Raw genomic sequence first — 21012 nt, 5'->3', positions numbered from 1 at the left:
GCTCTCCATAACTTACTGAGGTCTTTCCTAACCCTAGTTTAATTGAACACCTGCAGAACCAGCCACAGATAGTTGATAACAAGAGCATTCTTGACCAATTGTCTTGCTGGTTGAAGACTAATGCATGATAGTCCCAGCAAAAGTTGTAAAATAGAAAACTGTTGACTGATAGTATATAAACCAATCAGAATAGCTTATTTTGAATGACAGTTGCATCAACCAATCATATGATCTCAATTCTGAACTAATTTGCATAAGGGCTTTATTTGCTCTCCATAACTTACTGAGGTCCTTCCTAACCCTAGTTTAATTGAAAACCTATAAAACCAGCCACAGATAGTTGATAACAAGAGCATTCTTGACCAATTGTCTTGCTGGTTGAAGGCTATTGCGTGATGGTGCCAGCAAAAGTTGTAAAATAGAAAACTGTTGACTACATTCTTGATCAATTGTCTTGCTGGTTGAAGACTATTGCATGATGGTCCCAGCAAAAGTTATAAAATAGAAAACTGTTGACTGACAGCACATAAACCAATCAGAATGGCTTATTTTGAATGACAATTGCATCAACCAATCAGATGGTCTCAATTCTAAACTAATTTGCATAAGGGCTTTATTTGCTCTCCATAACTTACTGAGGTCTTTCCTAACCCTAGTTTAATTGAAAATCTACAAAACCAGCCACAGATATTTGATAACAAGAGCATTCTTGACCAAATGTCTTGCTGGTTGAAGACTAATGCATGATAGTCCCAGCAAACTTGTAAAATAGAGAACTGTTGACTGACAGTACATAAACCAATCAGAATGGTGTATTTTGAATGACAATTGCATCAACCAATCAGATGGTCTCAATTCTAAACTAATTTGCATAAGGGCTTTATTTGCTCTCCATTACTTACTGAGGTCCTTCCTAACCCTAGTTTAATTGAAAACTTATAAAACCAGCCACAGATAGTTCATAACAAGAGCATTCTTGACCAATTGTCTTGCTGGTTGAAGACTGATGAATGATAGTCCCAGCAAAAGTTGTAAAATAGAGAACTGTTGACTGACAGTACATAAACCAATCAGAATGGCTTATTTTGAATGACAGTTGCATCAACCAATCAGATGATCTCAATTCTGAACTAATTTGCATAAGGGCTTTATTTGCTCTCCATAACTTACTGAGGTCCTTCCTAACCCTAGTTTAATTGAAAACCTACAAAACCAGCCACAGATAGTTGATAACAAGAGCATTCTTGACCAATTGTCTTGCTGGTTGAAGACTAATGCATGATAGTCCCAGCAAAAGTTGTAAAATAGAGAACTGTTGACTGACAGTACATAAACCAATCAGAATGGTGTATTTTGAATGACAATTGCATCAACCAATCAGATGGTCTCAATTCTAAACTAATTTGCATAGGGGCTTTATTTGCTCTCCATAACTTACTGAGGTCCTTCCTAACCCTAGTTTAATTGAAAACCTACAAAACCAGCCACAGATAGTTGATAACAAGAGCATTCTTGACCAATTGTCTTGCTGGTTGAAGACTAATGCATGATAGTCCCAGCAAAAGTTGTAAAATAGAAAACTGTTGACTGACAGTATATAAACCAATCAGAATGGCTTATTTTGAATGACAGTTGCATCAACCAATCAGATGATCTCAATTCTGAACTAATTTGCATAAGGGCTTTATTTGCTCTCCATAACTTACTGAGGTCCTTCCTAACCCTAATTTAATTGAAAACCTACAAAACCAGCCACAGATAGTTGATAACAAGAGCATTCTTGACCAATTGTCTTGCTGGTTGAAGACTAATGCTTGATAGTCCCAGCAAAAGTTGTAAAATAGAGAACTGTTGACTGACAGTACATAAACCAATCAGAATGGCTTATTTTGAATGACAGTTGCATCAACCAATCAGATGGTCTCAATTCTGAACTAATTTGCATAAGGACTTTTTTTGCTCTCCATAACTTACTGAGGTCTTTCCTAACCCTAGTCTAATTGAACACCTGCAGAACCAGCCACAGATAGTTGATAACAAGAACATTCTTGACCAATTGTCTTGCTGGTTGAAGACTATTGCATGATGGTCCCAGCAAACGTTGTAAAATAGGAAACTGTTGACTGATGGTACATAAACCAATCAGAATGGCTTATTTAGAATGACAGTTGCATCAACCAATCAGATGGTCTCAATTCTTAACTAATTTGCAGAAGGGCTTTATTTACTCTCCATAACTTACTGAGGTCTTTCCTAACCCTAGTCTAATTGAACACCTGCAGAACCAGCCACATATAGTTGATAACAAGAACATTCTTGACCAATTGTCTTGCTGGTTGAAGGCTATTGCGTGATGGTGCCAGCAAAAGTTGTAAAATAGAATACTGTTGACTACATTCTTGACCAATTGTCTTGCTGGTAGAAGACTATTGCATGATGGTCCCAGCAAAAGTTATAAAATAGAAAACTGTTGACTGACAGCACATAAACCAATCAGAATGGCTTATTTTGAATGACAATTGCATCAACCTATCAGATGGTCTCAATTCTAAACTAATTTGCATAAGGGCTTTATTTGCTCTCCATAACTTACTGAGGTCTTTCCTAACCCTAGTTTAATTGAAAACCTACCAAACCAGCCACAGATAGTTGATAACAAGAGCATTCTTGACCAATTGTCTTGCTGGTTGAAGACTAATGCATGATAGTCCCAGCAAAAGTTGTAAAATAGAAAACTGTTGACTGACAGTACATAAACCAATCAGAATGGCTTATTTTGAATGACAGTTGCATCAACCAATCATATGATCTCAATTCTGAACTAATTTGCATAAGGGCTTTATTTGCTCTTCATAACTTACTGAGGTCCTTCCTCACCCTAGTCTAATAGAACACCTGCAGATCCAGCCACAGATAGTTGATAACAAGAGCATTCTTGACCAATTGTCTTGCTGGTTGAAGACTAATGCATGATAGTCCCAGCAAAAGTTGTAAAATAGAGAACTGTTGACTGACAGTATATAAACCAATCAGAATGGCTTATTTTGAATGACAGTTGCATCAACCAATCAGATGATCTCAATTCTGAACTAATTTGCATAAGGGCTTTATTTGCTCTTTATAACTTACTGAGGTCCTTCCTCACCCTAGTCTAATTGAACACCTGCAGAACCAGCCACAGATAGTTGATAACAAGAGCATTCTTGACCAATTGTCTTGCTGGTTGAAGACTATTGCATGATTGTCCCAGCAAAAGTTATAAAATAGAAAACTGTTGACTGACAGCACATAAACCAATCAGAATGGCTTATTTTGAATGACAATTGCATCAACCAATCAGATGGTCTCAATTCTGAACTAATTTGCATAAGGGCTTTATTTGCTCTTTATAACTTACTGAGATCCTTCCTCACCCTATTCTAATTGAACAACTGCAGAACCAGCCACAGATAGTTGATAACAAGAACATTATTGACCAATTGTCTTGCTGGTTGAAGACTATTGCATGATGGTCCCAGCAAACGTTGTAAAATATGAAACTGTTGACTGATGGTACATAAACCAATCAGAATGGCTTATTTTGAATGACAGTTACATCAACCAATCAGATGGTCTCAATTCTGAACTAATTTGCATAATGGCTTTATTTGCTCTTCATAACTTACTGAGGTCCATCCTCACCCTAGTCTAATTGAACACCTGCAGAACCAGCCACAGATAGTTGATAACAAGAGCATTCTTGACCAATTGTCTTGCTGGTTGAAGACTAATGCATGATAGTCCCAGCAAAAGTTGTAAAATAGAGAACTGTTGACTGACAGTACATAAACCAATCAGAATGGTGTATTTTGAATGACAATTGCATCAACCAATCAGATGGTCTTAATTCTAAACTAATTTGCATAAGGGCTTTATTTGCTCTCCATAACTTACTGAGGTCCTTCCTAACCCTAGTTTAATTGAAAACCTACCAAACCAGCCACAGATAGTTGATAAAAAGAACATTCTTGACCAATTGTCTTGCTGGTTGAAGGCTATTGCGTGATGGTGCCAGCAAAAGTTGTAAAATAGAAAACTGTTGACTACATTCTTGACCAATTGTCTTGCTGGTAGAAGACTATTGCATGATGGTCCCAGCAAAAGTTATAAAATAGAAAACTGTTGACTGACAGCACATAAACCAATCAGAATGGCTTATTTTGAATGACAATTGCATCAACCAATCAGATGGTCTCAATTCTAAACTAATTTGCATAAGGGCTTTATTTGCTCTCCATAACTTACTGAGGTCCTTCCTCACCCTAGTCTAATAGAACACCTGCAGATCCAGCCACAGATAGTTGATAACAAGAGCATTCTTGACCAATTGTCTTGCTGGTTGAAGACTAATGCATGATAGTCCCAGCAAAAGTTGTAAAATAGAGAACTGTTGACTGACAGTATATAAACCAATCAGAATGGCTTATTTTGAATGACAGTTGCATCAACCAATCAGATGATCTCAATTCTGAACTAATTTGCATAAGGGCTTTATTTGCTCTTTATAACTTACTGAGGTCCTTCCTCACCCTAGTCTAATTGAACACCTGCAGAACCAGCCACAGATAGTTGATAACAAGAGCATTCTTGACCAATTGTCTTGCTGGTTGAAGACTATTGCATGATTGTCCCAGCAAAAGTTATAAAATAGAAAACTGTTGACTGACAGCACATAAACCAATCAGAATGGCTTATTTTGAATGACAATTGCATCAACCAATCAGATGGTCTCAATTCTAAACTAATTTGCATAAGGGCTTTATTTGCTCTTTATAACTTACTGAGATCCTTCCTCACCCTATTCTAATTGAACACCTGCAGAACCAGCCACAGATAGTTGATAACAAGAGCATTCTTGACCAATTGTCTTGCTGGTTGAAGACTAATGCATGATAGTCCCAGCAAAAGTTGTAAAATAGAAAACTGTTGACTGACAGTATATAAACCAATCAGAATGGCTTATTTTGAATGACAGTTGCATCAACCAATCAGATGATCTCAATTCTGAACTAATTTGCATAAGGGCTTTATTTGCTCTCCATAACTTACTGAGATCCTACCTAACCCTAGTTTAATTGAAAACCTACAAAACCAGCCACAGATAGTTGATAACAAGAGCATGCTTGACCAAATGTCTTGCTGGTTGAAGACTAATGCATGATAGTCCCAGCAAAAGTTGTAAAATAGAGAACTGTTGACTGACAGTACATAAACCAATCAGAATGGCTTATTTTGAATGACAGTTGCATCAACCAATCAGATGGTCTCAATTCTAAACTAATTTGCATAAGGGCTTTATTTGCTCTCCATAACTTACTGAGGTCCTTCCTAACCCTAGTTTAATTGAAAACCTACAAAACCAGCCACAGATAGTTGATAACAAGAGCATTCTTGACCAATTGTCTTGCTGGTTGAAGGCTATTGCGTGATGGTGCCAGCAAAAGTTGTAAAATAGAGAACTGTTGACTGACAGTATATAAACCAATCAGAATGGCTTATTTTGAATGACAGTTGCATCAACCAATCAGATGATCTCAATTCTGAACTAATTTGCATAAGGGCTTTATTTGCTCTCCATAACTTACTGAGATCCTACCTAACCCTAGTTTAATTGAAAACCTACCAAACCAGCCACAGATAGTTGATAACAAGAGCATTCTTGACCAATTGTCTTGCTGGTTGAAGACTAATGCATGATAGTCCCAGCAAAAGTTGTAAAATAGAAAACTGTTGACTGACAGTATATAAACCAATCAGAATGGCTTATTTTGAATGACAGTTGCATCAACCAATCAGATGATCTCAATTCTGAACTAATTTGCATAAGGGCTTTATTTGCTCTCCATAACTTACTGAGGTCCTTCCTAACCCTAGTTTAATTGAAAACCTACAAAACCAGCCACAGATAGTTGATAACAAGAGCATTCTTGACCAATTGTCTTGCTGGTTGAAGACTAATGCTTGATAGTCCCAGCAAAAGTTGTAAAATAGAGAACTGTTGACTGACAGTACATAAACCAATCAGAATGGCTTATTTTGAATGACAGTTGCATCAACCAATCAGATGGTCTCAATTCTGAACTAATTTGCATAAGGGCTTTATTTGCTCTTTATAACTTACTGAGGTCCTTCCTCACCCTATTCTAATTGAACACCTGCAGAACCAGCCACAGATAGTTGATAACAAGAACATTATTGACAAATTGTCTTGCTGGTTGAAGACTATTGCATGATGGTCCCAGCAAACGTTGTAAAATAGAAAACTGTTGAATGACAGTATATAAACCAATCAGAATGGCTTATTTTGAATGACAGTTGCATCAACCAATCATATGATCTCAATTCTGAACCAATTTGCATAAGGGCTTTATTTGCTCTTCATAACTTACTGAGGTCCTTCCTCACCCTAGTCTAATTGAACACCTGCAGAACCAGCCACAGATAGTTGATAACAAGAGCATTCTTGACCAATTGTCTTGCTGGTTGAAGACTAATGCATGATAGTCCCAGCAAAAGTTGTAAAATAGAAAACTGTTGACTGACAGTATATAAACCAATCAGAATGGCTTATTTTGAATGACAGTTGCATCAACCAATCAGATGATCTCAATTCTGAACTAATTTGCATAAGGGCTTTATTTGCTCTCCATAACTTACTGAGATCCTACCTAACCCTAGTTTAATTGAAAACCTACAAAACCAGCCACAGATAGTTGATAACAAGAGCATTCTTGACCAAATGTCTTGCTGGTTGAAGACTAATGCATGATAGTCCCAGCAAAAGTTGTAAAATAGAGAACTGTTGACTGACAGTACATAAACCAATCAGAATGGCTTATTTTGAATGACAGTTGCATCAACCAATCAGATGGTCTCAATTCTAAACTAATTTGCATAAGGGCTTTATTTGCTCTCCATAACTTACTGAGGTCCTTCCTAACCCTAGTTTAATTGAAAACCTACAAAACCAGCCACAGATAGTTGATAACAAGAGCATTCTTGACCAAATGTCTTGCTGGTTGAAGACTAATGCATGATAGTCCCAGCAAAAGTTGTAAAATAGAGAACTGTTGACTGACAGTATATAAACCAATCAGAATGGCTTATTTTGAATGACAGTTGCATCAACCAATCAGATGATCTCAATTCTGAACTAATTTGCATAAGGGCTTTATTTGCTCTCCATAACTTACTGAGGTCCTTCCTAACCCTAGTTTAATTGAAAACCTACAAAACCAGCCACAGATAGTTGATAACAAGAGCATTCTTGACCAATTGTCTTGCTGGTTGAAGGCTATTGCGTGATAGTGCCAGCAAAAGTTGTAAAATAGAGAACTGTTGACTGACAGTATATAAACCAATCAGAATGGCTTATTTTGAATGACAGTTGCATCAACCAATCAGATGGTCTCAATTCTAAACTAATTTGCATAAGGGCTTTATTTGCTCTCCATAACTTACTGAGGTCCTTCCTAACCCTAGTTTAATTGAAAACCTACAAAACCAGCCACAGATAGTTGATAACAAGAGCATTCTTGACCAAATGTCTTGCTGGTTGAAGACTAATGCATGATAGTCCCAGCAAAAGTTGTAAAATAGAGAACTGTTGACTGACAGTATATAAACCAATCAGAATGGCTTATTTTGAATGACAGTTGCATCAACCAATCAGATGATCTCAATTCTGAACTAATTTGCATAAGGGCTTTATTTGCTCTCCATAACTTACTGAGATCCTACCTAACCCTAGTTTAATTGAAAAACCTACAAAACCAGCCACAGATAGTTGATAACAAGAGCATTCTTGACAAAATGTCTTGCTGGTTGAAGACTAATGCATGATAGTCCCAGCAAAAGTTGTAAAATAGAGAACTGTTGACTGACAGTACATAAACCAATCAGAATGGCTTATTTTGAATGACAGTTGCATCAACCAATCAGATTGTCTCAATTCTAAACTAATTTGCATAAGGGCTTTATTTGCTCTCCATAACTTACTGAGGTCCTTCCTAACCCTAGTTTAATTGAAAACCTACAAAACCAGCCACAGATAGTTGATAACAAGAGCATTCTTGACCAATTGTCTTGCTGGTTGAAGGCTATTGCGTGATGGTGCCAGCAAAAGTTGTAAAATAGAAAACTGTTGACTACATTCTTGACCAATTGTCTTGCTGGTTGAAGACTATTGCATGATGGTCCCAGCAAAAGTTATAAAATAGAAAACTGTTGACTGACAGCACATAAACCAATCAGAATGGCTTATTTTGAATGACAATTGCATCAACCAATCAGATGGTCTCAATTCTGAACTAATTTGCATAAGGGTTTTATTTGCTCTTCATAACTTACTGAGGTCCTTCCTCACCCTATTCTAATTGAACAACTGCAGAACCAGCCACAGATAGTTGATAACAAGAACATTATTGACCAATTGTCTTGCTGGTTGAAGACTATTGCATGATGGTCCCAGCAAACGTTGTAAAATAGGAAACTGTTGACTGATGGTACATAAACCAATCAGAATGGCTTATTTTGAATGAAAGTTGCATCAACCAATCAGATGGTCTCAATTCTGAACTAATTTGCATAATGGCTTTATTTGCTCTTCATAACTTACTGAGGTCCTTCCTCACCCTAGTCTAATTGAATACCTGCAGAACCAGCCACAGATAGTTGATAACAAGAACATTCTTGACCAATTGTCTTGCTGGTTGAAGGCTATTGCGTGATTATGCCAGCAAAAGTTGTAAAATAGAAAACTGTTCACTACATTCTTGACAAATTGTCTTGCTGGTAGAAGACTATTGCATGATGGTCCCAGCAAAAGTTATAAAATAGAAAACTGTTGACTGACAGCACATAAACCAATCAGAATGGCTTATTTTGAATGACAATTGCATCAACCAATCAGATGGTCTCAATTCTAAACTAATTTGCATAAGGGCTTAATTTGCTCTCCATAACTTACTGAGGTCTTTCCTAACCCTAGTTTAATTGAAAACCTACCAAACCAGCCACAGATAGTTGATAACAAGAGCATTCTTGACCAATTGTCTTGCTGGTTGAAGACTAATGCATGATAGTCCCAGCAAAAGTTGTAAAATAGAAAACTGTTGACTGACAGTACATAAACCAATCAGAATGGCTTATTTTGAATGACAGTTGTATCAACCAATCATATGATCTCAATTCTGAACTAATTTGCATAAGGGATTTATTTGCTCTTCATAACTTACTGAGGTCCTTCCTCACCCTAGTCTAATAGAACACCTGCAGAACCAGCCACAGATAGTTGATAACAAGAGCATTATTGACCAATTGTCTTGCTGGTTGAAAACTAATGCATGATAGTCCCAGCAAAAGTTGTAAAATAGAAAACTGTTGACTGACAGTATATAAACTAATCAGAATGGCTTATTTTGAATGACAGTTGCATCAACCAATCAGATGATCTCAATTCTGAACTAATTTGCATAAGGGCTTTATTTGCTCTCCATAACTTACTGAGGTCCTTCCTAACCCTAGTTTAATTGAAAACCTACAAAACCAGCCACAGATAGTTGATAACAAGAGCATTCTTGACCAATTGTCTTGCTGGTTGAAGACTAATGCTTGATAGTCCCAGCAAAAGTTGTAAAATAGAGAACTGTTGACTGACAGTACATAAATCAATCAGAATGGCTTATTTTGAATGACAGTTGCATCAACCAATCAGATGGTCTCAATTCTGAACTAATTTGCATAAGGGCTTTATTTGCTCTTTATAACTTACTGAGGTCCTTCCTCACCCTATTCTAATTGAACACCTGCAGAACCAGCCACAGATAGTTGATAACAAGAACATTATTGACCAATTGTCTTGCTGGTTGAAGACTATTGCATGATGGTCCCAGCAAACGTTGTAAAATAGAAAAGTGTTGACTGACAGTATATAAACCAATCAGAATGGCTTATTTTGAATGACAGTTGCATCAACCAATCAGATGATCTCAATTCTGAACTAAATTGCATAAGGGCTTTATTTGCTCTCCATAACTTACTGAGGTCCTTCCTAACCCTAGTTTAATTGAAAACCTACAAAACCAGCCACAGATAGTTGATAACAAGAGCATTCTTGACCAATTGTCTTGCTGGTTGAAGACTAATGCATGATAGTCCCAGCAAAAGTTGTAAAATAGAGAACTGTTGACTGACAGTACATAAACCAATCAGAATGGTGTATTTTGAATGACAATTGCATCAACCAATCAGATGGTCTTAATTCTAAACTAATTTGCATAAGGGCTTTATTTGTTCTCCATAACTTACTGAGGTCCTTCCTAACCCTAGTTTAATTGAAAACCTACAAAACCAGCCACAGATAGTTGATAACAAGAGCATTCTTGACCAATTGTCTTGCTGGTTGAAGACTAATGCATGATAGTCCCAGCAAAATTTGTAAAATAGAGAACTGTTGACTGACAGTACATAAACCAATCAGAATGGTGTATTTTGAATGACAATTGCATCAACCAATCAGATGGTCTCAATTCTAAACTAATTTGCATAGGGGCTTTATTTGCTCTCCATTACTTACTGAGGTCCTTTCTAACCCTAGTTTAATTGAAAACTTTTAAAACCAGCCACAGATAGTTGATAACAATAGCATTCTTGACCAATTGTCTTGCTGGTTGAAGGCTATTGCGTGATGGTGCCAGCAAAAGTTGTAAAATAGAAAACTGTTGACTACATTCTTGACCAATTGTCTTGCTGGTTGAAGACTATTGCATGATGGTCCCAGCAAAAGTTATAAAATAGAAAACTGTTGACTGACAGCACATAAACCAATCAGAATGGCTTATTTTGAATGACAATTGCATCAACCAATCAGATGGTCTCAATTCTAAACTAATTTGCATAAGGGCTTTATTTGCTCTTTGTAACTTACTGAGGTCCTTCCTCACCCTATTCTAATTGAACACCTGCAGAACCAGCCACAGATAGTTGATAACAAGAACATTATTGACAAATTGTCTTGCTGGTTGAAGACTATTGCATGATGGTCCCAGCAAACGTTGTAAAATAGAAAACTGTTGAATGACAGTATATAAACCAATCAGAATGGCTTATTTTGAATTACAGTTGCATCAACCAATCATATGATCTCAATTCTGAACCAATTTGCATAAGGGCTTTATTTGCTCTTCATAACTTACTGAGGTCCTTCCTCACCCTAGTCTAATTGAACACCTGCAGAACCAGCCACAGATAGTTGATAACAAGAGCATTCTTGACCAATTGTCTTGCTGGTTGAAGACTAATGCATGATAGTCCCAGCAAAAGTTGTAAAATAGAAAACTGTTGACTGACAGTATATAAACCAATCAGAATGGCTTATTTTGAATGACAGTTGCATCAACCAATCAGATGATCTCAATTCTGAACTAATTTGCATAAGGGCTTTATTTGCTCTCCATAACTTACTGAGATCCTACCTAACCCTAGTTTAATTGAAAACCTACAAAACCAGCCACAGATAGTTGATAACAAGAGCATTCTTGACCAAATGTCTTGCTGGTTGAAGACTAATGCATGATAGTCCCAGCAAAAGTTGTAAAATAGAGAACTGTTGACTGACAGTACATAAACCAATCAGAATGGCTTATTTTGAATGACAGTTGCATCAACCAATCAGATGGTCTCAATTCTAAACTAATTTGCATAAGGGCTTTATTTGCTCTCCATAACTTACTGAGGTCCTTCCTAACCCTAGTTTAATTGAAAACCTACAAAACCAGCCACAGATAGTTGATAACAAGAGCATTCTTGACCAATTGTCTTGCTGGTTGAAGGCTATTGCGTGATGGTGCCAGCAAAAGTTGTAAAATAGAGAACTGTTGACTGACAGTATATAAACCAATCAGAATGGCTTATTTTGAATGACAGTTGCATCAACCAATCAGATGATCTCAATTCTGAACTAATTTGCATAAGGGCTTTATTTGCTCTCCATAACTTACTGAGATCCTACCTAACCCTAGTTTAATTGAAAACCTACAAAACCAGCCACAGATAGTTGATAACAAGAGCATTCTTGACCAAATGTCTTGCTGGTTGAAGACTAATGCATGATAGTCCCAGCAAAAGTTGTAAAATAGAGAACTGTTGACTGACAGTATATAAACCAATCAGAATGGCTTATTTTGAATGACAGTTGCATCAACCAATCAGATGATCTCAATTCTGAACTAATTTGCATAAGGGCTTTATTTGCTCTCCATAACTTACTGAGGTCCTTCCTAACCCTAGTTTAATTGAAAACCTACAAAACCAGCCACAGATAGTTGATAACAAGAGCATTCTTGACCAATTGTCTTGCTGGTTGAAGGCTATTGCGTGATAGTGCCAGCAAAAGTTGTAAAATAGAGAACTGTTGACTGACAGTATATAAACCAATCAGAATGGCTTATTTTGAATGACAGTTGCATCAACCAATCAGATGGTCTCAATTCTAAACTAATTTGCATAAGGGCTTTATTTGCTCTCCATAACTTACTGAGGTCCTTCCTAACCCTAGTTTAATTGAAAACCTACAAAACCAGCCACAGATAGTTGATAACAAGAGCATTCTTGACCAAATGTCTTGCTGGTTGAAGACTAATGCATGATAGTCCCAGCAAAAGTTGTAAAATAGAGAACTGTTGACTGACAGTATATAAACCAATCAGAATGGCTTATTTTGAATGACAGTTGCATCAACCAATCAGATGATCTCAATTCTGAACTAATTTGCATAAGGGCTTTATTTGCTCTCCATAACTTACTGAGATCCTACCTAACCCTAGTTTAATTGAAAAACCTACAAAACCAGCCACAGATAGTTGATAACAAGAGCATTCTTGACAAAATGTCTTGCTGGTTGAAGACTAATGCATGATAGTCCCAGCAAAAGTTGTAAAATAGAGAACTGTTGACTGACAGTACATAAACCAATCAGAATGGCTTATTTTGAATGACAGTTGCATCAACCAATCAGATTGTCTCAATTCTAAACTAATTTGCATAAGGGCTTTATTTGCTCTCCATAACTTACTGAGGTCCTTCCTAACCCTAGTTTAATTGAAAACCTACAAAACCAGCCACAGATAGTTGATAACAAGAGCATTCTTGACCAATTGTCTTGCTGGTTGAAGGCTATTGCGTGATGGTGCCAGCAAAAGTTGTAAAATAGAAAACTGTTGACTACATTCTTGACCAATTGTCTTGCTGGTTGAAGACTATTGCATGATGGTCCCAGCAAAAGTTATAAAATAGAAAACTGTTGACTGACAGCACATAAACCAATCAGAATGGCTTATTTTGAATGACAATTGCATCAACCAATCAGATGGTCTCAATTCTGAACTAATTTGCATAAGGGTTTTATTTGCTCTTCATAACTTACTGAGGTCCTTCCTCACCCTATTCTAATTGAACAACTGCAGAACCAGCCACAGATAGTTGATAACAAGAACATTATTGACCAATTGTCTTGCTGGTTGAAGACTATTGCATGATGGTCCCAGCAAACGTTGTAAAATAGGAAACTGTTGACTGATGGTACATAAACCAATCAGAATGGCTTATTTTGAATGAAAGTTGCATCAACCAATCAGATGGTCTCAATTCTGAACTAATTTGCATAATGGCTTTATTTGCTCTTCATAACTTACTGAGGTCCTTCCTCACCCTAGTCTAATTGAATACCTGCAGAACCAGCCACAGATAGTTGATAACAAGAACATTCTTGACCAATTGTCTTGCTGGTTGAAGGCTATTGCGTGATTATGCCAGCAAAAGTTGTAAAATAGAAAACTGTTCACTACATTCTTGACAAATTGTCTTGCTGGTAGAAGACTATTGCATGATGGTCCCAGCAAAAGTTATAAAATAGAAAACTGTTGACTGACAGCACATAAACCAATCAGAATGGCTTATTTTGAATGACAATTGCATCAACCAATCAGATGGTCTCAATTCTAAACTAATTTGCATAAGGGCTTAATTTGCTCTCCATAACTTACTGAGGTCTTTCCTAACCCTAGTTTAATTGAAAACCTACCAAACCAGCCACAGATAGTTGATAACAAGAGCATTCTTGACCAATTGTCTTGCTGGTTGAAGACTAATGCATGATAGTCCCAGCAAAAGTTGTAAAATAGAAAACTGTTGACTGACAGTACATAAACCAATCAGAATGGCTTATTTTGAATGACAGTTGTATCAACCAATCATATGATCTCAATTCTGAACTAATTTGCATAAGGGATTTATTTGCTCTTCATAACTTACTGAGGTCCTTCCTCACCCTAGTCTAATAGAACACCTGCAGAACCAGCCACAGATAGTTGATAACAAGAGCATTATTGACCAATTGTCTTGCTGGTTGAAAACTAATGCATGATAGTCCCAGCAAAAGTTGTAAAATAGAAAACTGTTGACTGACAGTATATAAACCAATCAGAATGGCTTATTTTGAATGACAGTTGCATCAACCAATCAGATGATCTCAATTCTGAACTAATTTGCATAAGGGCTTTATTTGCTCTCCATAACTTACTGAGGTCCTTCCTAACCCTAGTTTAATTGAAAACCTACAAAACCAGCCACAGATAGTTGATAACAAGAGCATTCTTGACCAATTGTCTTGCTGGTTGAAGACTAATGCTTGATAGTCCCAGCAAAAGTTGTAAAATAGAGAACTGTTGACTGACAGTACATAAACCAATCAGAATGGCTTATTTTGAATGACAGTTGCATCAACCAATCAGATGGTCTCAATTCTGAACTAATTTGCATAAGGGCTTTATTTGCTCTTTATAACTTACTGAGGTCCTTCCTCACCCTATTCTAATTGAACACCTGCAGAACCAGCCACAGATAGTTGATAACAAGAACATTATTGACCAATTGTCTTGCTGGTTGAAGACTATTGCATGATGGTCCCAGCAAACGTTGTAAAATAGAAAAGTGTTGACTGACAGTATATAAACCAATCAGAATGGCTTATTTTGAATGACAGTTGCATCAACCAATCAGATGATCTCAATTCTGAACTAAATTGCATAAGGGCTTTATTTGCTCTCCATAACTTACTGAGGTCCTTCCTAACCCTAGTTTAATTGAAAACCTACAAAACCAGCCACAGACAGTTGATAACAAGAGCATTCTTGACCAATTGTCTTGCTGGTTGAAGACTAATGCATGATAGTCCCAGCAAAAGTTGTAAAATAGAGAACTGTTGACTGACAGTACATAAACCAATCAGAATGGTGTATTTTGAATGACAATTGCATCAACCAATCAGATGGTCTTAATTCTAAACTAATTTGCATAAGGGCTTTATTTGTTCTCCATAACTTACTGAGGTCCTTCCTAACCCTAGTTTAATTGAAAACCTACAAAACCAGCCACAGATAGTTGATAACAAGAGCATTCTTGACCAATTGTCTTGCTGGTTGAAGACTAATGCATGATAGTCCCAGCAAAATTTGTAAAATAGAGAACTGTTGACTGACAGTACATAAACCAATCAGAATGGTGTATTTTGAATGACAATTGCATCAACCAATCAGATGGTCTCAATTCTAAACTAATTTGCATAGGGGCTTTATTTGCTCTCCATTACTTACTGAGGTCCTTTCTAACCCTAGTTTAATTGAAAACCTTTAAAACCAGCCACAGATAGTTGATAACAATAGCATTCTTGACCAATTGTCTTGCTGGTTGAAGGCTATTGCGTGATGGTGCCAGCAAAAGTTGTAAAATAGAAAACTGTTGACTACATTCTTGACCAATTGTCTTGCTGGTTGAAGACTATTGCATGATGGTCCCAGCAAAAGTTATAAAATAGAAAACTGTTGACTGACAGCACATAAACCAATCAGAATGGCTTATTTTGAATGACAATTGCATCAACCAATCAGATGGTCTCAATTCTAAACTAATTTGCATAAGGGCTTTATTTGCTCTCCATAACTTACTGAGGTCTTTCCTAACCCTAGTTTAATTGAAAACCTACAAAACCAGCCACAGATAGTTGATAACAAGAGCATTCTTGACCAAATGTATTGCTGGTTGAAGACTAATGCATGATAGTCCCAGCAAAAGTTGTAAAATAGAAAACTGTTGACTGACAGTATATAAACCAATCAGAATGGCTTATTTTGAATGACAGTTGCATCAACCAATCAGATGATCTCAATTCTGAACTAATTTGCATAAGGGCTTTATTTGCTCTCCATAACTTACTGAGATCCTACCTAACCCTAGTTTAATTGAAAACCTACAAAACCAGCCACAGATAGTTGATAACAAGAGCATTCTTGACCAAATGTCTTGCTGGTTGAAGACTAATGCATGATAGTCCCAGCAAAAGTTGTAAAATAGAGAACTGTTGACTGACAGTACATAAACCAATCAGAATGGCTTATTTTGAATGACAGTTGCATCAACCAATCAGATGGTCTCAATTCTAAACTAATTTGCATAAGGGCTTTATTTGCTCTCCATAACTTACTGAGGTCCTTCCTAACCCTAATTTTATTGAAAACCTACAAAACCAGCCACAGATAGTTGATAACAAGAGCATTCTTGACCAATTGTCTTGCTGGTTGAAGGCTATTGCGTGATGGTGCCAGCAAAAGTTGTAAAATAGAGAACTGTTGACTGACAGTATATAAACCAATCAGAATGGCTTATTTTGAATGACAGTTGCATCAACCAATCAGATGATCTCAATTCTGAACTAATTTGCATAAGGGCTTTATTTGCTCTCCATAACTTACTGAGATCCTACCTAACCCTAGTTTAATTGAAAACCTACAAAACCAGCCACAGATAGTTGATAACAAGAGCATTCTTGACCAAATGTCTTGCTGGTTGAAGACTAATGCATGATAGTCCCAGCAAAAGTTGTAAAATAGAGAACTGTTGACTGACAGTATATAAACCAATCAGAATGGCTTATTTTGAATGACAGTTGCATCAACCAATCAGATGATCTTAATTCTGAACTAATTTGCATAAGAGCTTTATTTGCTCTCCATAACTTACTGAGGTCCTTCCTAACCCTAGTTTAATTGAAAACCTACAAAACCAGCCACAGATAGTTGATAACAAGAGCATTCTTGACCAATTGTCTTGCTGGTTGAAGACTAATGCATGATAGTCCCAGCAAAAGTTGTGAAATAGAGAACTGTTGACTGACAGTACATAAACCAATCAGAATGGCTTATTTTGAATGACAATTGCATCAACCAATCAGATTGTCTCAATTCTAAACTAATTTGCATAAGGGCTTTATTTGCTCTCCATAACTTACTGAGGTCCTTCCTAACCCTAGTTTAATTGAAAACCTACAAAACCAGCCACAGATAGTTGATAACAAGAGCATTCTTGACCAATTGTCTTGCTGGTTGAAGGCTATTGCGTGATGGTGCCAGCAAAAGTTGTAAAATAGAAAACTGTTGACTACATTCTTGACCAATTGTCTTGCTGGTTGAAGACTATTGCATGATGGTCCCAGCAAAAGTTATAAAATAGAAAACTGTTGACTGACAGCACATAAACCAATCAGAATGGCTTATTTTGAATGACAATTGCATCAACCAATCAGATGGTCTCAATTCTGAACTAATTTGCATAAGGGCTTTATTTGCTCTTTATAACTTACTGAGGTCCTTCCTCACCCTATTCTAAGTGAACAACTGCAGAACCAGCCACAGATAGTTGATAACAAGAACATTAATGACCAATTGTCTTGCTGGTTGAAGACTATTGCATGATGGTCCCAGCAAACGTTGTAAAATAGGAAACTGTTGACTGATGGTACATAAACCAATCAGAATGGCTTATTTTGAATGAAAGTTGCATCAACCAATCAGATGGTCTCAATTCTGAACTAATTTGCATAATGGCTTTATTTGCTCTTCATAACTTACAGAGGTCCATCCTCACCCTAGTCTAATTGAACACCTGCAGAACCAGCCACAGATAGTTGATAACAAGAACATTCTTGACCAATTGTCTTGCTGGTTGAAGGCTATTGCGTGATGGTGCCAGCAAAAGTTGTAAAATAGAAAACTGTTGACTACATTCTTGACCAATTGTCTTGCTGGTAGAAGACTATTGCATGATGGTCCCAGCAAAAGTTATAAAATAGAAAACTGTTGACTGACAGCACATAAACCAATCAGAATGGCTTATTTTGAATGACAATTGCATCAACCAATCAGATGGTCTCAATTCTAAACTAATTTGCATAAGGGCTTTATTTGCTCTCCATAACTTACTGAGGTCTTTCCTAACCCTAGTTTAATTGAAAACCTACCAAACCAGCCACAGATAGTTGATAACAAGAGCATTCTTGACCAATTGTCTTGCTGGTTGAAGACTAATGCATGATAGTCCCAGCAAAAGTTGTAAAATCGAAAACTGTTGACTGACAGTACATAAACCAATCAGAATGGCTTATTTTGAATGACAGTTGCATCAACCAATCATATGATCTAAATTCTGAACTAATTAGCATAAGGGCTTTATTTGCTCTTTATAACTTACTGAGGTCCTTCCTCACCCTATTCTAATTGAACACCTGCAGAACCAGCCACAGATAGTTGATAACAAGAACATTATTGACAAATTGTCTTGCTGGTTGAAGACTATTGCATGATGGTCCCAGCAAACGTTGTAAAATAGAAAACTGTTGACTGACAGTATATAAACCAATCAGAATGGCTTATTTTGAATGACAGTTGCATCAACCAATCATATGATCTCAATTCTGAACCAATTTGCATAAGGGCTTTATTTGCTCTTCATAACTTACTGAGGTCCTTCCTCACCCTAGTCTAATTGAACACCTGCAGAACCAGCCACAGATAGTTGATAACAAGAGCATTCTTGACCAATTGTCTTGCTGGTTGAAGACTAATGCATGATAGTCCCAGCAAAAGTTGTAAAATAGAAAACTGTTGACTGACAGTATATAAACCAATCAGAATGGCTTATTTTGAATGACAGTTGCATCAACCAATCAGATGATCTCAATTCTGAACTAATTTGCATAAGGGCTTTATTTGCTCTCCATAACTTACTGAGATCCTACCTAACCCTAATTTAATTGAAAACCTACAAAACCAGCCACAGATAGTTGATAACAAGAGCATTCTTGACCAAATGTCTTGCTGGTTGAAGACTAATGCATGATAGTCCCAGCAAAAGTTGTAAAATAGAGAACTGTTGACTGACAGTACATAAACCAATCAGAATGGCTTATTTTGAATGACAGTTGCATCAACCAATCAGATGGTCTCAATTCTAAACTAATTTGCATAAGGGCTTTATTTGCTCTCCATAACTTACTGAGGTCCTTCCTAACCCTAGTTTAATTGAAAACCTACAAAACCAGCCACAGATAGTTGATAACAAGAGCATTCTTGACCAATTGTCTTGCTGGTTGAAGGCTATTGCGTGATGGTGCCAGCAAAAGTTGTAAAATAGAGAACTGTTGACTGACAGTATATAAACCAATCAGAATGGCTTATTTTGAATGACAGTTGCATCAACCAATCAGATGATCTCAATTCTGAACTAATTTGCATAAGGGCTTTATTTGCTCTCCATAACTTACTGAGATCCTACCTAACCCTAGTTTAATTGAAAACCTACAAAACCAGCCACAGATAGTTGATAACAAGAGCATTCTTGACCAAATGTCTTGCTGGTTGAAGACTAATGCATGATAGTCCCAGCAAAAGTTGTAAAATAGAGAACTGTTGACTGACAGTACATAAACCAATCAGAATGGCTTATTTTGAATGACAGTTGCATCAACCAATCAGATGGTCTCAATTCTAAACTAATTTGCATAAGGGCTTTATTTGCTCTCCATAACTTACTGAGGTCCTTCCTAACCCTAGTTTAATTGAAAACCTACAAAACCAGCCACAGATAGTTGATAACAAGAGCATTCTTGACCAATTGTCTTGCTGGTTGAAGGCTATTGCGTGATGGTGCCAGCAAAAGTTGTAAAATAGAGAACTGTTGACTGACAGTACATAAACCAATCAGAATGGCTTATTTTGAATGACAGTTGTATCAACCAATCATATGATCTCAATTCTGAACTAATTTGCATAAGGGATTTATTTGCTCTTCATAACTTACTGAGGTCCTTCCTCACCCTAGTCTAATAGAACACCTGCAGAACCAGCCACAGATAGTTGATAACAAGAGCATTCTTGACCAATTGTCTTGCTGGTTGAAAACTAATGCATGATAGTCCCAGCAAAAGTTGTAAAATAGAAAACTGTTGACTGACAGTATATAAACCAATCAGAATGGCTTATTTTGAATGACAGTTGCATCAACCAATCATATGATCTCAATTCTGAACTAATTTGCATAAGGGCTTTATTTGCTCTTCATAACTTACTGAGGTCCTTCCTCACCCTAGTCTAATAGAACACCTGCAGAACCAGCCACAGATAGTTGATAACAAGAGCATTCTTGACCAATTGTCTTGCTGGTTGAAGACTAATGCTTGATAGTCCCAGCAAAAGTTGTAAAATAGAGAACTGTTGACTGACAGTACATAAACCAATCAGAATGGCTTATTTTGAATGACAGTTGCATCAACCAATCAGATGGTCTCAATTCTGAACTAATTTGCATAAGGGCTTTATTTGCTCTTTATAACTTACTAAGGTCCTTCCTCACCCTATTCTAATTGAACACGTGCAGAACCAGCCACAGATAGTTGATAACAAGAGCATTCTTGACCAATTGTCTTGCTGGTTGAAGACTATTGCATGATGGTCCCAGCAAACGTTGTAAAATAGAAAAGTGTTGACTGACAGTATATAAACCAATCAGAATGGCTTATTTTGAATGACAGTTGCATCAACCAATCAGATGATCTCAATTCTGAACTAATTTGCATAAGGGCTTTAT

Source organism: Crinia signifera, chromosome 3 (assembly GCF_055691185.1).
Source record: "Crinia signifera chromosome 3, ASM5569118v1, whole genome shotgun sequence".
In the NCBI taxonomy this organism is placed as follows: domain Eukaryota; kingdom Metazoa; phylum Chordata; class Amphibia; order Anura; family Myobatrachidae; genus Crinia; species Crinia signifera.
The sequence above is the reverse complement of the archived record's forward strand: the minus strand, read 5'-3'. Positions refer to the sequence as shown.